This window comes from Sinocyclocheilus rhinocerous, unplaced genomic scaffold (genome assembly GCF_001515625.1).
Source record: "Sinocyclocheilus rhinocerous isolate Xijiao unplaced genomic scaffold, SAMN03320098_v1.1 scaffold21654, whole genome shotgun sequence".
Classification (NCBI taxonomy): Eukaryota; Metazoa; Chordata; class Actinopteri; order Cypriniformes; family Cyprinidae; genus Sinocyclocheilus; species Sinocyclocheilus rhinocerous.
In genome coordinates this window covers 1-6,609 of record NW_015636290.1, presented here as the reverse complement: position 1 = coordinate 6,609, position 6,609 = coordinate 1, and the positions used below count along the sequence as shown (strand labels likewise).

General features: G+C 36.5%; 1 pseudogene; it reads right to left on the bottom strand.

Moving 5' to 3' along the window:
* Positions 1-2,058: 2,058 nt before the first annotated feature.
* On the bottom strand, positions 2,059-5,680 carry LOC107747735 (G2/M phase-specific E3 ubiquitin-protein ligase-like; annotated as a pseudogene).
* Positions 5,681-6,609: the final 929 nt, after the last annotated feature.

Genomic DNA, 6,609 nt, shown 5'->3' with positions numbered 1-6,609 from the left:
TCAGGAACGAAGCAAGTGACTGTTCAAAAAGATTCATTCAAAAATATTATTATTACATATTGCGCTACGTTTATGTGTGTAGGCTACTGAATGAATAAAACATAGAAATCCCTTTCATTTCCAAAAAAAATCTGACCAGTTGGAGCTGTAACGCTTTCCCTCCCCGGACTACATCCCCCCCATTTCCAGCCCTGGATAGTGTAGCAAAACCATGGTTAATTTGTGGTTACCATGGATTAACTATAGTAACCATAGGTGTTTTTTTTTTCTTCTCATTTTCTTAAAAATTTTTAAAGGCTGCAATGTGAAGGTCATGATCATTAAACTTTTAGTTTGTGTGAAAACCTGTATCTGAACTGTAAATCATGCTTTTTACAATCATTTAACAGTTTAATGTTACCATAGATACTGCCCTTCCCTGCTTAATTTTATTTGTGCAGGTTTTAAAAATGGTCTTAAAAAGTCTTAAATTTGAGCTTTAAAATCCTGCAGAAACACTGACTAATATAAAAATTTGATGATGTATTTTACAATAAAGTAACAAATTTGAACTACGTTGATGGTTGTATTTTTTTTTGTCTTTTATCTCAATATTATTTACAGCAGGGGTGGCCAACGTCAGTCCTGCAGAGTTTTGCTTCAACCTTGATAAAAACTCACCTGCCTGTTGCTGTCTAGTAGACCCTAGACCTTGATTAGCATGATCAGGTGTATTTGATTAGGGTTGGAACCGAACTCTGCAGTACTGTGGCTCTCCAGGACCGACGTTGACCACCCCTGCTTTACAGTGTTGTATAAGGGTTTTTTATGCATAATAGTAACCCTAGAATGTGATCAAACAGTTTAAAATAGCTGGGCTAAGACATATAACCATTTTAATGATTGCAGAAATATGTTAATTTAGTGTACACAATTGTGACCGACCATAAAACACAATTTTTCACACGTTTCCAAAAAATTTTCCAAAAAGTACTGATTATTTCACAAGGGTTACTAATGACACATCATTTGGATATTTTTATGTCTGGGAAAAATTTGTGTTAAACGTGTTAACGATGATTTAAAGGATGACATGTTAAATTGTTGTTGCATTTTCAATTTAAAGATGTTATTGCAGTGTATGTTTACTTGTTAAAAGACTTTGAGTCATTTCTATTGAAAATGTCCATGCAGATTATTTGACAAAACATATCAACATGTATGGATAGTGAACAAGGACTACTTAAAGAATGTTTCTTTGTTTGATGTACAGACATCCTATGGTGCCGAGTCATTTTTCTACATAGTTACAAAACATTTACTTGTTTGAAACTCAGTAGAGATGTATTTATTTATTTATAAAGAAATATTTATCATAATAAATGTATATTTTCATACCAAACAGTGTTAAGATGTTACTGCATTGGAGACTAACAGAGCTGTTTTATTCAATTGTATGTTTGATATATAAAAATTTCAAGAAATGTTCAAATAAATTCAGTCACTTGGTTTTTCGAAAAATATCTATGGGTTTGTTTTAAATTTCATCTGCATTACCATTTTAAAATAAGTATTTACAATATTTGCATTAAATCAACATTAAATAAATACACTGGGTGTGTGGGAATAACATCATCATCATTAATCAAGTATTAAGAGTTATATTTACGACTAATAATTTCTCAACACCTTGAGTGATTAAAATGAAACACTAACAGTGTTTGTATAATAAACACTTTCGTCAGTGTTGTTTTAACACTAGCAAAGATGGACCTGTATGTTCACCTGGAAAGTGATGATTTGAACACCCATGGTAACAAATCTCCCAAAATATTTTTGCTGTGCAGTTTGTTGTATATCACTGATATAGTGGGGACCCACTGCTCTGCACATTTTGTATGTCTTTCTTATTTAACACACCTGAGTCAGATCATCAGCTCGTTAGGAAAGACTCCATGAACTGAACCGAGTGTATCAGATAAAGAGAGACATCCAAAATGTGCTGAGCACTAAGTCCACACTATTCTATACAAAGTACTTTCTCAAAGAGATGTTTATTTCTAATAAGAAGATACATACCTTCAACATCTATAAGCCAGTCTCTCCAAAAGCAGATGGTCTTGTTCTCTTGTTGCCGTCTTGCTTTCGACTGGTGGGAAACATACTTCAAACAAAGATGACAAATCCTTGGCATGAATTGGCTTTCCAGCATTAATGAAAAGGTCTTCAAAGACATGGGGATGATGCTTGATTTCCTGAAGCAGACCTAGGGTTTGTAACCCATCCTTAAACCTGTTTAAAAAATTTTTTAAATGAATGGGGGTTATATGGGGGGTATATGGTTAGTGGCAGCTTTTCTAGAAAGAATAGCAATAATACTGCACAGAGAGAGGAGTGTAACCAGTCAAACTGAAGAAAATGTAACTTTCTTTTACATTTTAATGCATGTCTTAACATAAATGTGTAATTCTATGGTTGTTCAGTTGTTCTGTGTATGAAGTAGGTATGGGCGGTGTCTTATCATTTGCAATATACCAGTAGAAATTCTCCCCACAATAAGAATTAGTTGACATATTTCTGTGTGCGAACCATTTGTAGTTCACGTGTAGAGCGAAAACAAGTATGGAGAAAGGCAGATGTGAAGCTGAGGAGGAGTTTATGGCTAAAGGAGGAGCCTGAATGTAGCTGAAAAGCTATAGGAACCAACATAAGCTGAATAGGATAACAGAAAGTTAGCTTTTTAAAGACAACAAAATCAGATCCATACATTATAATGAATGACTGTCTACAAATGCAGAGGCCCCTAAAAGTATTTTGCCTCCCTAACATTTTGTATGCTGAGCTGTACGCAATCACTTACTGCTTCAGTGCAGCACATTTACGTCCATCAGTGTAGAAATCCACGGCAGACTGGAGCAAGGAGTCTCTTTCTTGCAAAGATGTTACCAGTCGAAGGGCTTCCATGATACTCAGGCAGTCCTCTGCCTCACTTATGACATTGTTTGCATCCTCTACTGTCTCTGCCTCCTTTATCTAAATTTATTTTTTTTGCTGTCTGTGAGATTACAGCTTTTAAAGGAGTCCTTGATTATGATTTCACTTTTTTAAACGGGTGGTTGTTCAGCTTTTTTCGAAGGTTTGATTGTGTTTATAGATAGGTGGAATATATCTATATATATCTCCCCCCAAATAACATGTAAATGTTATGCATTTTTCTAGCATTCGAATAATGGATAAACCTGGAACGATAGAAGAACAGGGTTCGTTTTATTAGACCGGTGACGACCGCACAGAGTAGCATTATAACAGAACTTTCAAATGTATCTAGTATGATAAAACAGCGCTGCTTTACCCCACATACGCACGACCGGAAGGAGTGGAAGCGCTCGACTGTGGCATAATATAAGCTCCGCTGCTTTCGAGCCATGTGTCACGCACATTCAGCGGCCTCGTTTCGCTTCGACTTTCACCCTGCTTCATTCTACTACGTTAATAAATCATTAGCTCATCCATGAACATGATTTCTGCCCGAGTCCCGTCGGATTGCATCGGCTGTGGGGATGAAGACCACAACTCCCATGATTCCACACTCAGTCACGCCGTCATCAAACTACGCCTTTGTCTATTTGTTTATTTTGAATACGCGCCCTTTAGCGGCAAAAATGACATATTGTGCCTTTAAGGACTTTTATGCACTTTTTTCAGCACCTATTATTTTTATTTTCAAGACCAACAGGCAACATATTAAACACCTGAAATGTATTCTCAACAATTCATGAAAAAATTCCATAGGAACTATCAATTTATACAAATAAATTTTTTTTTAATATAATAAACCAAACTGCACAAATGTGCTTTTTGAATAACATATTAATGAAATTAAATGCAAATGTGTAAGAGACTTCATTTGTTGCCACAAAATCAATATGAACATATTAGGTAATAAAAATAGGATCCTTACAGCCCTGAGCTTGTTGACAATACAGCTTTTTTTTTTCTTTTAAAGCGTTCCTAAAGCAGTTGAATTTTAGTATGGCATCTCTTGCCTTGGATGAGGTTTCTGCGTCTGTTGTTGCTTTATCAAATTTTTTTTTCAAGGCTTATTATGTCATTTTAAAGTTGCCTTTTTTTCTTTGTGTGCTCTGCCTCTGCAGATTTTTAAGATGATCCTTGTGCTCTCTCATGGACAGGTGACTCTCTGTGAATTCTGCCATTCTTTGAGAACAAAAAGGAAATAACATACACATCGCAGAGACTAGTATGTGACTATGTGGCAAAAATGGGGGGTCAAGTAAAGTACAAATAACATCACAGACGATCCAGAGCTGTAAATTAGCAAGACAGTGGTATGAGGACTACCTTGGCAGTCAGCGAGAAGCAAGCAAAAGGAAAGGTGAAAACAAAGAGGCAGATTATAGTGTATATTATAATATATAATACCAATTTAATCTATACTATTACTACTATAAAATAGTATATATAATATAGTAATCAAATTGACCCCTGTGCGCTGTTGACCCCTTTACCAACCCGTAAACTGACACATACCACCAAACCTGCCCCTAACCCTACCCATATCCCACCTCAATAACAGCAAAGTGTTGTACGTTAACAAAAGCTTTTAATCATTGTATAACATCTGTTAAAATAATTTGTAGATTTTCAAGATGTGCACAATCATATGAATTAAAAGTTTACTGACATTATCTGGTAATCATTAGGTAATGTTTACATTATCTAATGTTTTTAGCTATTTGAATATATATCAACTAATGATCCATTACGCACTATATAATGTTAGTTAATGTTTCATTAATGAAAGTTATTATAAAGTGTAGCCATAAGTTTTACAAAATTTCACAATTCAAGTTCCCCTTCATTCATCTAAAAACTCCTACATTCATGACAGCACAATGGACGAAATGTTCATTAATATGAAATTCTTTACTCAACTGTTCCATTGCAGCATGAAGTCGCCCCTCCAGGTAAAACTTGGCTGCACACTGGACGACTGTCTCCCAGTCTTCAAGAGTCCGACACTAGATGATTAATGACCCAAGGACAGAAAGGCTGTTTGAAGCATCTTCTAAAGCCTCCCTTGTCTCCTCAATGGTTATGGTGTCTTGGATCTTTTATTTTTAGTAACATATCGACTTGTACTTTGGCAGAAACCCTGTATTGTCCAGGACTTGGCATCAGCATTAACAAAAACATGTGCCTTCTGCAGCTGGCTCTTGAACCCCTCATCAACAATTTCTGTCAGGTCAACATCTTCTGTAGCCTCACTCACAACCAGACTGAACAGTCGTGGGGCAAAGTGGGGTGCTACACCACCATGGATCAGGCAGATACTGATAATTTTTCCAAGCAATTTGTAATCCCATTTTGAGATGACTGAACATTAAGTTTCAAATTCACATGTTTAAATTTCATTGTTAACATATTTTCAACATGGGTTGGACCCTTGAATAAATGTGAACATAACTAAATGCTTACCATGGCTATCCAGGGCCAGTAACTTTGAATGATCTGGCCCTTCAAACAGGCTCCTGCTGCTCTGTATATCCTTCATTAGGAGACGACAAAATTCCCTTGTTGGCCCACCATCATCCAGTGCCCCTTCTGGGTTATTGGCAAGATCCAGAAACACGACCGACCCCCGATGGCTTATATGGGTCGAACAGGCATCTAGTGAATGCATGTCGAGCAGAGCCATAAATGTAATCTCTGCATGCATTAATCATATTTGACGAGTGTTGATCCTCCAAATTAATTTTGTTGGTGTGCTCTGTGAGTATCTCTATGGCACATTGCCTGAAAGGGAGCAAGTGGAGTACAAAAATTATTTAGAAATGAATCAACTTTACCGAGATATAACAATTGTGAGAAGACTATAAGTCTGGTGTCCACCAAAGAGTTTTTTTCCCAAGGCTAGCGTATTCATTCAATTGTTTTCAATGCACTCAGCGTTTTTTCTCAGCGCCCAGAGTTGAAGAATGTTCAATTTTGGGTAAAATGCAGTGCTCATCACTGTTACTTTTTAGTCAGTTAACCAATCACAGTGCAGGACGGGGAGGAATAATACCGACCAACCGTCACACACTGCTTGTACAACAGCAACAGACAACAACATGAAGTACAACCATGGAAGAAAATAATTTAAAACAAGAGCCAGAGCAAGTGCTTAATATTGTGTCAACATTTTTATATTCATAAATAAACGATCTGCGAAGTCAGATAGTAGTTACACTTCTGTGGATATTCCATATCATAGCAGCCAAACTATCTCAACTGATAAAAAAAAAAAAGAAAGACAAATAAGGCAAGAACATACCACAGTGGTTTCAGCATATAACAGACCTCCATAACAAACAAGATATGGAGTTATATTTTTATGATACAATAATTATGATACATACATTCAAAACCAGGAAACATGAACATGCAAAACCAGGAAACACGAGGGCAGTCGCTTTCCCTTTTCTGCTACCCATCTCTTCCTTTCAGCCTCATAAAAGGAAGACTGACAGAACTCTCCCCAAGTCATCTCTGTCTGATATAGGGAAAACACTCTGGCAGGACAAGAGACATATTTCCCTGCCACACCAGGGAACCCAGTATGTGTGTGTG